The sequence below is a fragment of the Leucopleurus acutus genome (assembly GCF_964270905.1).
Source record: "Leucopleurus acutus genome assembly, chromosome: 4".
Taxonomy (NCBI): domain Eukaryota; kingdom Metazoa; phylum Chordata; class Mammalia; order Artiodactyla; family Delphinidae; genus Leucopleurus; species Leucopleurus acutus.
This window is the reverse complement of record NC_139146.1, coordinates 20,534,016-20,548,917: the sequence shown is the minus strand read 5'-3', so window position 1 is coordinate 20,548,917 and position 14,902 is coordinate 20,534,016.

Here is a 14,902-nt window from a genome sequence, read left to right as displayed (position 1 = left end):
CCCCTTTTAATCTCTTGGAATTTGTAAAATGCAATATCTTTGTGAAGCTAATCTGGTGATGAAGATTTGAGAATGGATTTAAACCAAATATGAAGTACATTTCTCATGTAATAAATGTAACATTGATGGATTTTTAATAAACTTATTGTCAGAATACTGTGGTTTCTGTCTTTCAATTCTTTTCTGAATCATTCAAGCCCATCTCTAAGCTTGTGGATTTAATAAATCCACGTTACGTTCTGAACCTAGAGAAACCTAGCCAAGACTCATGCTGGTGTCTGCCAGTGTTCCTAGAGCCCTCAACCTTTGTAATGATGCAGGCGAATTTTGATGTCAAATTCAGGAAGTGGTGTGAAACTCTTGCTGAAGCCTGGACAGATTGTCAGTGTTTTCTTAGGAAGAAAATATGCATTCTGAATCATACAGTCAGATTCTGAAAATAAAGTTCCCCAGGAATTCTAAGGTGCCAGAGAAACTAGATGAAACCAGTAAAAGAAGTTGATGGGTTCCACCAGCAGGGAGTGCGGGTCCAGTGCCTCAGGGTTGCTTTCCTTGAGTCCCACCTCCTCCAACCCCACACATCCTGCCCCATTCCCCACTCCTACTCTTTACTTTTGCAGAGAAAACTTAAGAGGTGCTTCCTTGCCAAACTCCACACAAGTGGAGTCTGTCCTCTCAGCTGGTTGTCCAAGGTGCCCATATTCCTTCAGGCTGTCTTTATTAAATCATTCAGCTTGGATTCAAAGAAATTCATAAAAAGTAAAATATATACTCTGACATGCACAAATATACAACTCAGCATTTCAGCTTTACTAACTAGGTAAATACATATTGATTTTTCTGGAATGGTGTAAAATTCAGCCATTATTTGAAAACTAAATGTGCAAAAATGTATAAACTTTTATTCATATAGTTTCACTTCCAATAAATATATTTTATTACAAAACTAGATTTTATAAAGTACAGCACCAATGAAAGGTATCCACTAGACTTTTAAAAATCACTGTGGAGGCCAGGTTTCAAGTTCATAGTTAATGGCATACTTAACTTGCGGAAGACAATTTTGAGGCTGATTTTCTTCACTAATTAAAATATTGTAATATGTATAATGTGTAAACCATTTAAAATTCACCTCCATTCTGCATTGGCAAAGAGATGACATAAAACTGATTGCCAGTTCTAACAATTACATGTAAAGCTACTAATAACTTTTTTGCTTTCCTTTCTCCATTTGTTGTTACTAAAAGTGTTACAACACAAAATTGCGGCCTCGCCTCCTAGAAAAAACACAAAAGTCAACTATTACTTACCATTCAGCTAGAGAAATTGCACATCTCTAGATGAAGTAGTGCACTGTAGAGGTTAAGTTTTTATAGATATGTGTTGTTCTATATTTACTTCAATAAAATAAATATTGCTTGGTAATGTAAAAAAGCAGTAGTTAAGGGGCTTCCCTGGTGGCGCGGTGGTTGGGAGTCTGCCTGCCGATGCGGGGGACGTGGGTTTGTGCCCCGGTCCGGGAGGATCCCGCGTGCCGTGGAGCGGCTGGGCCCGTGGGCCGTGGCCGCTGAGCCTGCGCGTCCGGAGCCTGTGCTCCGCAACGGGAGAGGCCACGGCAGTGAGAGGCCCGCATACCGGAAAAAAAAAAAAAAAGCAGTAGTTAAGTTTTTTGTTATGCTTGGTTCTACGGTGAGCAAGTGTGAGTAATCTTTTAGAAGTAAGTCATTCATTAAGTTAGATCATTTAAACCAGACTCACACAAGAATTTATCACTTTTTAAAATGAAATTCTCCCTCATTTTCCCTCCAAGCAATAGGAAGCAATTTTGGTAAATACAGTATTTAACTGAATGGGTTTGCATGTAAACATCCCCCAAGGGTTACTCTTATGGCTCACATCACAGAGTACCAATCTAGGTTATTTCCCCTAGAAAGCACAGGGCTTCTAGAACTGTTCATTGCTTTCACATGCAATGATATCCAGCAAACTTCCCAGAACCTGAGGAAAATAGAGATTCCACACATTGGAGTTTAAGAATGTTGGGGAAAATGAACTGCAAAGGTGAACTCATCTGTTACATCAATCTCTTTATTCAATAAATGATAAACACCCATTCGATCCATCCTTCCTCAATTAAACTATTTCAAACAATAATTATAAATACTAAATATGAATAACCTCTAAGGGATTCATGCATTAGTATGGTTGGAGGCATAGCCCTTCTATAATTGGTTCTAAGCCACCATTTTCTCCTGTTTTCCTTAGATGTATCTTCTCATAGTCAGTGAGTCTTCAATCTTTTTTTCTTCTTCTTCTTCTTTTTTTTTTTTTTTAATGCGGTACGTGGGCCTCTCACTGCTGTGGCCTCTCCCGTAGCGGAGCACAGGCTCCGGACACGCAGGCTCAGCGGCCATGGCCCACGGGCCCAGCCGCTCCGCGGCATGTGGGATCTTCCCGGACCGGGGCACGCCCTGCATCGGCAGGCGGAGTCTCAACCACTGCGCACCAGGGAAGCCCTCAATCTTTTCTTCTTGCTTCGCTCATCTAAATCCACCAATCTGGAACACTCTTTCCATTTCTCTTTCCCAGTCCAAACCTTGAAGTCTTCCTTGATTCATAAGACCACATTGCCTTCTTTCTGTACAAGTAGTTTTAATATTTAAACAGCTGCTGAGATGTGAACATGGTATCACTACTCTAGTTCTCCTGCAGACAATCTATTTCCATGAACAAATAATATTCTGATTACAAGTATTTTTATATTTATATAGATGTTGTACAATCTTTCAGAATTAAAGAACATTATAAAGATTTCTGAAAACCAGCTCATTCTAACCTAAAATTTCCTAATTTAATTAGTTTCTGACCCTACTGTCTGCAAAGTCAGAGACTGGTTTATTGGTACAACATGATATTTATGTATGACACTTATTAATAGTTAAGAAAATTATCAAAAGGAACTCTTATCCCCCTTAAATACAGGCATATCTCTTTTTATTGTGCTTCACTTACTGCACTTTGCCAATAGTGCATTTCTTACAAATTGAAGGTTGTGGCAGCCCTGCCTCAAGTGTCTTTTTGGCATATGCGTCATTTCTCCAGTAGCATTTGATCACTTCCTTTCTCTGTGTCATATTTTGGTAAGTCTCACAATATTTCAAATTATTAATTATTATTATATTTGTCATGGTGATCTATTATCAGTGATTTTTGATGCTACTATTGCAAAATGATTATGACTTGCTGAAGGCTCAGACAATGGTTAGCACTATTTAGCAATAAAGTATTTTTAATGAAGATATGTCCATTGTATTTTTAGACACAATGCCATTGCACACTCAGTAGACTACAGTATAGCATAAAAATAACTTTTATATGCACTGGGAAACCAACAAATTTGTGTGACTTGCTTTACTGTGGTGGTCTGGAACCAAACTTACGGTATCTCTGAAGGATGCCTGTACTGCATTTCTGTTCAAATTAACAGATTCACATATTTTTCACATACCTTCCAAAAGGAAGTTCATAGCCATGTTTCACTGTGTAAGTTACTGGAGTATGTATACAATTTCTCAAATGTCTCCATATATTTAAAACCCAACAACATTTTGGGCCAGAATTTAAAAAGAGGAGGAAGTTTTACACCAGGTGCACTTATAACTATAAGGCACATAAATGGTAGACTATTGATGGTCAAGATTTGTCTTTCAACTAAGAATATATGACTGTGATGGTACTTATCCTCTTCAAAAGTGATTCACATCATTTACTTGACTTTGATCGTGGGCAGCCCATCACTTTACTCATGGTTGGTCCACTGCAGGTTATCCAGGGAAGGGGAGAGGAGTATGATGGGCTGGAACTCATGGAGATATTGGCAAGTGTTAATAACCCACAAAAGTAAGTATGCAATTAAAATGAAAAATTTAAAACAGTGTGCAATTTTCCCTAAGAAAAATCAGTTTACTTAGGTGTGGATAAAAGTGTGATGTGCATATGCTAATCCTTCTTTTTCAGAAAACAAAGAGAAGAAACACACAGCCTCCAAACCGTGGTCAAGTTTGACAAGTGTGCTCAGGATAGATTAGGCACCATACTTAATATTTGGCTTTAAACGGTGTTTCTTGAAGCTGAGTTTTTGGTGATGAGCGTCAGACTCTCAACTCGCTTACCCTTTTATTATCTATGGCCAATGGCATGCATATATATATATATATATATATATATATATATATATATATACGATAATTAACATTAAGTGAATTAATAAGGTGGAGGCAAAGATTGCATTTTTGAACCAGTGAAAATAAGCTTTCTCCTCTTAAACTGGGAGACCTAATGTTAATGTCCTCTCTCTCTGGATTTCATTCAGGTAGCTGAACCATTATACTCCTTAACTTCCCAACCAACTTCTTTAGGGAGTTTATTAGTAAAGGAGAGTTAGTGATTTAAAAAAAAAAGTGTGAAGAATTTCCGGAGTTTAATTCAGCTTTAACTTTCTATTCAAATTCATTTGCTTATGCAAAACACATGAAAAACACTCTGAGAAAGATAAAACAGAAATCTCAGAAGGTCAAGCTCTTTAGCATAAATGCCAAACTGTGGAAGACGTTAGGTTGTTAAAATACACATCATACTGTCAGCTACAAATTGGCCCTCGCCATCTACCTCTACAGGGATTAAATCATGTGCTGCTGCAGCTGCTGATTTTCAACACCCCCTGAAAGGAGTTCAGGGTGGAAAGCAGAAATGAGACACTCTGTGCTCTGGGAGAAACTGGCAGAACAGGTCTTCAGATAGATATTTTCAGGAGCCAATTTTATGAGCCCAATTCTTGCATCTCCTCAAAACTAGAAAAGCACTAAAATCCTTCACGGTGACGTCTGCTCTTGTGACTAGCACGAGACTAGCAGAAACCTCTGCAAAAAATATGTGCTTGATTGCATGTATTTCCCCTTCACCAAAATCACATACATACTGACCTTCCCCACTGCCTCTTAGGAGCAATTTCTCGGAGCTATCTGAAATGCTGTCTCCGGGGCTGCAGTCCTCATTTTGCCCCAAATAAAACTTAACTCGCAACTCTCACGTTGTGCATTTTTTAAGTTGACAATACTGTACCCTAATATTATCCCATAACACTTAGTCTTTTACTATTATTAATACTCATTATATAATAATGACTGTTTACTGACTAACTGGCCAAAAATCTATACCCCAGAGACAAGGCCTTTAGTAGCAAAAACCATAAGAAATAATGGTATCAAACTTTTTTCCCCATATTTAAACTTTCTTTTTATTTTAGTGATGGGGACATTGCTGACAGAGAAAATCAGACAAGGAGTGTCTGATACATATTCTTGAAACAGAGACAGAGATCCTCAGAAATGTGCACTTCTTTCACAATATAAGGAAAGCTACTGGTCCATGATTTTGAAAAACTGTGTTCTTTTCTGACATATCTAAAAGAGCAATGTATGGGGCTTCCCTGGTGGCACAGTGGTTAAGAATCCACCTGCCAATGCAGCGGACACGGGTTCGAGCCATGGTCTGGGAAGATCCCCCATGCCGTGGAGCAACTAAGCCCGTGCGCCACAACTACTGAGCCTGCGTGCCACAACTACTGAAGCCCGTGCACCTAGAGCCCATGCTCCGCAACAAGAGGAGCCACCGCAATGAGAAGCCCGCACACCGCAACGAAGAGTAGCCCCCACTTGCTGCAACTAGAGAAAGCCCGTGTGCAGCACCGAAGACCCAACACAGCCAAAATAAATAAATAAATAAAATTTAAAAAATAAAAAAAGAGCAGTGTAAACAATTCCTTCAGCAAATATCTAAATAATACTTTCTAATTCTCAGTTGTTTCTGCTCCTTGTGAAAGTGGCAAAGCAAGTCAAGTAAGGTCAAGAAAATTATAAACCTGGAAGGAACTCCTGGAAGGTTTAAGCTAATGTTCAGAAGAACAAAATTAGAGCCAGAAGTTGCAAGACAAACCCTCACTAAGCCTTTATAATGGGCAGCAAGCTTCCTTGGGTGCAGGTGAGATTGTCTGAAACTGCTGGGTCCCGTTTGTGGCTGAGTCTCAGGGCTTGGGTCTGGAAGGTGACACCCTGCTTTATCAAGTTGCTTTTGACAGCTCTTGTACTTCCCCAGCAATAGCTCAGCACGAGGGGAGTCCCCTTGCGAATCAGGAGGGATGAGGATTAAGGGGAGGATGTGGTATCACTGCAGGGCATGGGCAAGGTCATATAACATCCTATGTACTACATTCTGCTTCTGAAAGATCAAGCTTCATGACTCTTTTTTCCTTCACAGTCTGGTGTTAATAGGAATGGGACAGTTGGAGATATAAGACCTGGAACGAATCGCATTGACATGAACTCAACACAAACCACATGTTCACTACTGATTTCAAACTTGTGTTCCTCAAAAGAAATCAAAGACATAATCTACTTTCTTAAACAATTAAACAGGCCTTTTGTCAGTATTTAAGAGGGCCCTTCCACCCTTTGGGAAAATGCTACCCCTCCCCCTCCTCCAGGTCATGTTGTTTTTTCTTTGCTTATACATTTGATGATGTAAAAAACATGTTTTTTTTCCCTCCAATATATTTTGATTTGCTACGAGCAAATGATTTATAAAGATAAAAATTGGTAACATTTGCATCTAGAAGTGATTTCAAAACCATTTCACTTCAATCAGTACTTCAATCTAGGCCATTAATTTCTTCATTACACGAGTACCATCACCCCCAACTAAGTTAAGTTTGGGTTAATTCAGGTTTGGAGAATTTTATTTTTGATCAGCAGAAACATGCTTATTAAAGTGACATGATGCTGTCAATTTGCTACCTTATAAGGAAGAGGTTTTCATTATAATCATTTCTCAATTTTCTAGTGTTTTCCCCCATCCTATTCATATTTTAATTAATGTTGCAAAGAATATTGTCTTTCCTCTCATCTCAGATTCCCCAACTCCCAATCTGCCTCAAAAATACATAAGTAAACAAAATTTTAAAAAAAACCAACTGTGTGGGTCCGGGGGAAAAGACACATAGTCTGATGTTTCCACCTGACTTTTATTTTCAAACATGCATGCTTTCATTCACCAAGCCCTTTTACCTCCATTCCAATCTTTTACTCTACACATTATTAAAACGTTTTGTTTTCTTTTACTATAGGAACATAGACACTTAAGATAATTAATTACCATCCTCATTATTTCTTTAAGTAATAGCAAAATTTACAAAGCAATTTAATACAGGAACCCATCTTTAAAACACTTTACAAACTTAAGCTAATTTGCCATTGTAATTCCCCAAGAATGGCTATTATCCTCTCTTAACAAAGGGTGAGCTAAAAGGTTAAGTGAAGAGCTTAAGGCTACTGAATAAGTTAATACTATTTCTGGGAGTTGATCACAGGAATGCCAGGTTCCTGACTTTAAGCTCCAATTAGAATACCACTTTCAAAAGAATGGCCCATTGAAAAGTCTGAATATAGGCACATTTTATTCAAGGCATTTTTTCTTCTTTAAAAATAACCAAATAAAATGTATCTGATCTATTTAATTTTTTTTTAATTAATTTATTTATTTTTGGCTGCTTGGGTCTTTGCTGCTGTGCGCGGCCTTTCTCTAGTTGGCAGGGGCTTACTCTCCGTTGTGGTGCGCAGGCTTCTCATTGTGGTGGCTTCTCTTGTTGCGGAGCACGGGCTCTAGATGTGCAGACTTCAGTAGTTGTGGCTCGCAGGCTCTAGAGCACAGGCTCAGTAGTTGTGGCACACGGGCTTCGTTGCTCTGCAGCATGTGGGATCTTCCCAGACCAGGGCTCGAACCCGTGTCTCCTGCATTGGCAGGCGGATTCTTAACCACTGCGCCACCAGGGAAGCCTTGCTCTATTTAATTTTAAGTAATTTTTCTGAATAAATGTTTATTGTAGAACAGTTGGAATATACAGAAATATATAAAGAGTAAAATAATAACCACTCACCATTCAAAGTTAGCCATTAGTCAAATTGTACATAGATGTACATTTTCTGCACATAAGCTTACTTTTATTTTGCATAGTTGTGGGTATGCTTGAGTTGAGATTTGTAAACTTTTTTCCACTGAAATATACATTATATACATAACACATTCTCATGTTAATTTTTTCCTAAATTATAGCAAAGGCAAAGCGTCAGTAGTGAATAGAAAATAGGCAGAATAGAACAAAGCATACAACTTGAGGACAACAGCAAATGTTCATGTAAGAGGTAGCTTAGAACCAGAAAAATGAAGGCTTTGTCTATTAAGCAAAGGAATCTGAGATTGATAAGTGAAACCATCACTCACAAACCTGAATGCCCCTATCTTTTAGTGCATGATTTCGCCAAAGCTAAGAAACGTAAAACATGAAGGACATCAATTACAGCGAACGTCAACTGAGACCTTCCTATGTGCCTGCCAAGTATTTCTCCCAAAGTGCCAGGGGCGGATCCAGGTTTTGTGGGTTCTAACGTGTATACAGTTGCGGGGGACGGTAACTTCAAGGAAAAAAATACAAAATTAAGACACAAAATTCAGTATGAAAGTGAGAATTTATTTAGATGAGAAAGAAATAATAAATTATAAATTTTAAATAGCTGAAAAAACAGATAAGTGCATTCTGTAGTATATAAATTGTACTTTGAACCAAAATTTTTCAATGAAACCACAAACATCCCAAAATCCAGGGGGAAAAAATGCAATATGCTGGACACACTTCTGTAGGGCTTCTCTGGTGGCGCAGTGGTTGAGAGTCCGCCTGCCGATGCAGGGGACACGGGTCCATGCCCCGGTCCCGGAAGATCCCACATGCCGCGGAGCGGCTGGGCCCGTGAGCCATGGCCGCTGAGCCTGCGCATCCAGAGCCTGTGCTCCGCAACGTGAGAGGCCAGAACAGTGAGAGGCCCGCGTACCGCAAAAAAAAAAAAAAAAAAAAAAATGCAATATGCTGGACACACTTCTGTAATAATTTCATTGCCTCATTTTTTTGGTGCACTCTTTTTGATTGCTATTTCTTATGACAAAGATTTAGTGATGTTGTTTTCCATAGAGAGAAGAGAAAGATAATTTAAAATTTCCTCTAGCATGATTACTTAAAATTTGTTTTAAGTGCTAACAGTTTGGAAAAAGTGTTTTGTAGCTTCACAAATTATTATTAGTAAAGCCACATAAACTTTTGTATGTTTTGTTAAGTTTGCTGAAGTCCCCTACTTTTTAAAAAATTTTATAAACTGTAGGACTTTGGGGCACTTAAAGTTGTGTGTGTGTGTATGTGCGTGTATGTGTGTGGGTATATGTTCAGGAAGTGATCATACTCATTAAACTGATGATTAGGCAACTTTTAATTGGTATCCTTGGTTGTAATAGTGGTTATGTTTCATTTTATTTGTTATTGTCAGTATTTAATAGCCAATCATCAAGACAAGCAAATCTTTTTCCTGTGTGTATATAATTCACTTCTTTTCAGGAATTTTATTGTTAAACAATCCCAGGGCCTATTTATTATTATTTTCAAACCTTATCTCTTCCCTTTAATTAATTGCAACTTTTGAAATCATCTAAGGTATTTTTTATTACAATTTGCTTCTCAACATCAAAATAATTTATATACATTTCATCACTCACCTTAACACTTGTTTCATTTTTCATTAATTTTTATCTGAATTTTCAGTTCTTTAATTAGTAAATTTAAAGATAACAAAAGATATGACCAAATCAAGTGAAGTTTATAAATTTTTCACTTACTTTATTGAAGTATTCCAAAACGTCTTTACAACTTCCAATTAAAATGGTGTACGAGAGCTTTATTGAATATGACATCAAAAATAAAATTAAAGTATTATGTATCTATAATTATATACTATGCATTATGGACTATATTCCTGACAGGAGAGAAATTTCCACAGATTGTCTTATACTATGCGTTTCAAACCTGGTTTCTCCACCATTATCCACATACTTCAGCACTGGGCACTATAGAACGTGCTCATACTGTGACCTCCGGCCTTGCCATGCTCTGTCATGGCACAGGTGGGGACGGGAATATTCCTGGAAATCATTTCTACACCAGGGACAGCTGGCAATAACTTAACTATGCACCTCCCCCAAAATGCCATGGGCCACTCCAACCTCACCCAACCAGAGAGAAACTGGGATGGAGGAGGTTGGAGTCTTTGGAAGTCGTAATCAAACGTAAGACATCTTAGTTTTGGAAAGTTTATAAGAACATATAACCATATGAATAGATTTCTAGCTACCTCCTTTACCCTCTGCCAAGGTCTTGGGGTCTTAGAAGGAGCCCATAGAAATGAGAGGCTTAGTTTCATGGTAAATCCACCTCAGATTAGTTCATCTATCCGTCATGGCAACCTTATGAAGTAAATACCATCATTACCTCTAGACGGGGGGAATTCAGGATGGTTAAGTGACTTGCCCAAGGTCACATAGCTAGCAAGGGCTGGAACCAAGATTTAACTCCAAGTGGTTAAGTATGGAGAACAAAACATGTAACTAAGTCCTTACCAGGAGTTACGTGAGTCAGGAGTTATGCTGAGCACTTTACATTCACGAGTTAATCCTCATAGCAATATCATATTATAGGTACTGTTATCATCCTCATTCGGTAGATGGGTATAATCAAAGAGCAAAAAGATTTTTATCTTCCCTAGGTCACCCAGTTGGTAAGGAGTAGGGTGGGCTTCAGATGCAGGTTTTGGAGTCCAAATACTTAACCACTTCAGCACCCATACCTCAATTCCCAAACATCATGACTATTATATGGATATATTATGAAGAAAACTGAAAAATCCACTTTAAAACATTTAAAAAGAATTTTTTCACTTGCAGACAGCCCCTTGGTCTAGGCTCCCAGATCTCTTGTAAGGGGTAAGCACACACTCTTTTTATCTATTAAATCTGCTTTGATGAAAGTTGACATTGACAATAAAAGCACTGTGAATTTTTACACAGGGAATGGCATGATAAAAATATTGTTTTAGAAAAGGCATAAGAAGGTTTGGGTTAGGAAGAAAAAGGAGGCTAAATTAGGGCATAGCTGAAGTGGCAGAGGGGAGTAGCCCTCGGAATTAAAAAGATAGACAAGGTTTGAAGAGAGAAGTTGGTGAGAGATGTTATAAAAGACAGAAAAAAGTCAAAAGTAAAGTGCGACGGAAACTGAAGAGTAGGGTAAGAATAAGTGCTTTGAGGTAGAGAGAGATCAACTCAGATTTGGAAATAAATTAGCACGAAGTCTTGGGAATTCCATGAGACTTTTGAGATCATCTGGTCCAACCTCCTCATTCTATAATGGAGGGATAGTGAGACCTAGAGGGTGGCATGGCTTATTCAAAGTTATCAAGTGGTAGGAGTCGGCACCAGCATTTGAGCCATGGTGTTGTCCAGCTAATGCTGAGACTTTTCACAGGAGATGTCCTATCCGCACTCAGGAAGTAGGGACCTGGAATGCAGGCAAAAGACAGGGAATGTGATATTCCTTTAGGAATTATCTGAAAAGGTGACAGTCGAAACCCTGCAATTGGATGAACTCAAGGTTGGGAACTTATAGAGAGATGAACAGATGTACGCAGATAAAACTGGGTGCAAAAGCAGCATAGGAGGCCCAACCAGGGTTGCTGGGGAAGGAAGGAGGCAGTGTCAGTAAACAGGATGAACCAGCAAGAGTCAGAGCAAAGGGCAAATTGAAACACTGAAGAGAGCTGGAAGGCAAGCCAAGGGAAGACAAAATTGAAGAAAGTCTGAGTGGTACAAAGAGGCCTAGGAAGAATCAGAGATGGGGATTGAGCAAGGGCCATTTCAATTTTTCAAGAAGTGGTCAGAGCTGTTGTAATTATGTTAGGTTTTTAAGAGTTGAGAATAAAGGGATTTGAGGATCTATTTGCCAGAAGTTACATCGGGGATGTTCATGCAAGCTTTTTTTTTTTTTTTTTTTTTTTTGCGGTATGCGGGCCTCTCACTGTTGTGGCCTCCCCCGTTGCGGAGCACATGCTCCGGACGTGCAGGCTCAGCGGCCATGGCTCACGGGCCCAGCCGCTCCGCGGCACGTGGGATCTTCCCGGACCGGGGCACGAACCCGTGTCCCCTGCATCGGCAGGCGGACTCTCAACCACTGCGCCACCAGGGAAGCCCCATGCAAGCTTTTAAATGCCCTCCTACTCTTTAAGTTTATTACCATCCTTTAGATATTTTTATTGGCTTCAATTGCAAGAGACACACAGAGGTGTGTAGGAAATATTTTCAATAGACATGCTAAATATGAGGCTATCAGTGGGAAGAACGCAAGCTTGGGTTCTTTGAGGGCAGGGACTGTTTCTTTTTTCTTTGTAGTTTCTGTGCCCAGCACAGAACTTGTTACATATCGGGTGCCCAGAGAATGGCAAATAAATGAAACATGACTGGTCAGCAACAGAGTGGTTAGTAATTGGATCTTTGGTTTCTTAGTTTACTGTCTCCTGCACTTCACTCAGCTCCCTTAGGACAGCCACCAAAGTTGAAACTGGTATTTAAGTATTCTATATACAGAGTACCAGAAAATAATGTGAGGTTTGGGGGTGAAAATAGTCTGTTAAACCAAGTAATGAAACACATCAAGTCTCTCTCCCCAACCTCTCCTGTATGTAGTAACTATTCAGTTTGGAGGGCTGACGTCTAAACTCCAGAAGTAAACCTTGATTGATAACCAATCAGGTTAATTCCATCTTCTTTGCTATAAGACACGTGACTCATGCTTAGGCAGCTGAGTGCGAGACATTTGCCTGGCCACAGAGATTATTTCAAGGACTACGGGGACACGCACAACCTCTGTCATAGAAACCCTCGCTCTTTTTCCATTGACTTAAATTGGGGCAATAAAAGGTGAATAGCACAAAGATCAGGAACTTTTCTGGGGGTTCTGGCATCTCTCTCTCTCCCCCTTTTGGGATTGTGTTTGATGTCATGTGGCAAAAAGCACAAATTGTCTGCTTGATGCTTTCTTTCGTGGCTTCATTTTCCCAAAGCTTGAGCCAGCAACTTGGAGGAGTACAGAGTACAGAAAGTGACCCTTCTAGACTGGGGAAGGAATGGAGGTCTCTGGGGTGCAGGAGAACTGCATTCTGCTCTCTGACAGAGCCCTTGGAAGGAATAACCACACGGGACATTGAGAGAGGCCAGTTTTGAGTGACTAAAACTTCCCCAAAATATCCGTGCCAAGGGTGACATCACAGGATCAGAATGGCCAGTCCTGTTGAGTCCCTTTAGGATATAACCCTCGGTGTCTTATCAGCAAAATGGGGAAAAATGACCAGCAGTGACCCAAAGAACCTTATGATGTGCTATAACATAAAACACATATATATGTTTACATAAAACTCTAAAGTATACATAAAACTCTAGAACCTGTCCACACATTTGTGCAGGGGAGCTTGGTATTGACTGAAACTGAATTCTCTTCCAGCTTGACAGAATGAGGGCTTTAAAAAAATAAGTACAACTTTAAAAAATTTTGCTCACTTGAGTTTGTAAACTAAGAATCATACTCTCTTTAGCTATCTCCTACATTATGGTAAGCCCCTAACACCTAACACACAGTGGTCTAAACATAAGAGGTGCCCACCAAATGTATGATGGATGGATGGCATTTTAAAACTAGATTTGAAAGTTAGTGCTCTAACAGATGCTTCTTACTCCCCATTGAATAACTTTGAGAATAATGAACAATGATCAGAGATCATCCACATCCTTAATAAGTCTGTAAGAGTCAAGCCTAGGTGGGTTAACCTTTCAGCTGTACTGAGTATTATGAAAGTACATAAATGTGGTGTTACCCTACATCTGGGTCACTCGGGCCAAACAAAACTGAGTAGAAAAGGAAACAACAGAACTCCAAATTGCACAGAGTTCTTGATAATTTGAGTCAGAGAGGTCTGCTCTGGCATCCAAGCACAACAGAAGTGCAGGTGCAGGTGCGGGAAGAGAAGTCGTGAACAGAGCACATGTGATCTTGAAAGTCACAGAGTGTATTCACTTGCAGGAGAGTTAACCAAGTGATTGAGTGGCTCCAGTGTGTTTTAGAAGCCTTATTTTTCCCCGTGCAGGGATTGTCCTTTTGGAAAGCTCTATAAATTAGGTACTGATCAAGGGACTATTTTGGTCTATCAGTTAACTCTCTACATTTGGCAGTACAACTGTACAATAAAGTCATTATGAACTCTTGAAAGACCTTTAACAGTCTGAAGTGTTTCTGTAATGAATAGGACATGGAAGTTTAAATTCCATGTTGGGAATTTCCAAGAGAAATAAGTCTATGCTAGAGCAGAAGCGCTCCTAATTGATAAATGCCAATTTACCTATGTTCAACGTGAAGTGTTAAGTATTCAGATCACCCCATCATTTATTAACTTATATTTGGAAGGTGATAAATAGCTACATAGCATAGATATAATTCTCAAGAGACTGTATTCAGTAACTGCCGGAGAGGTAATATTCGTACTGGCACAAGAATGGACACATTCTGAGTGTTTCCATGACTAACAGTACACTGGAAAAAACATTTCAAGGATGTACTGTATGTAAAAAAATTACCTCAAACCTTTACAGTTTCTTCTATACATGATGAAGAGCACCATGCAAAACTGACCCCAAGACAGATTTCTCTAGACGATGGATGAAGTGTAGAGTTGCTGCATACTGACAGAAAGAAATTCTTTGAAAATATGTAACTCCATAACAACCTTGGAGTGCTTGATAAGTCTAAAAAAGAATTGAAATTGAAAAGCAAGCTTACCAGTTGTATAGTCAGGACAGCTTTCCATTGTTCTGGGTCCATGGAGAATATCTGAAGAAAATATATCTGTCTTCAGTTGGGACGGTATGTTTTTAA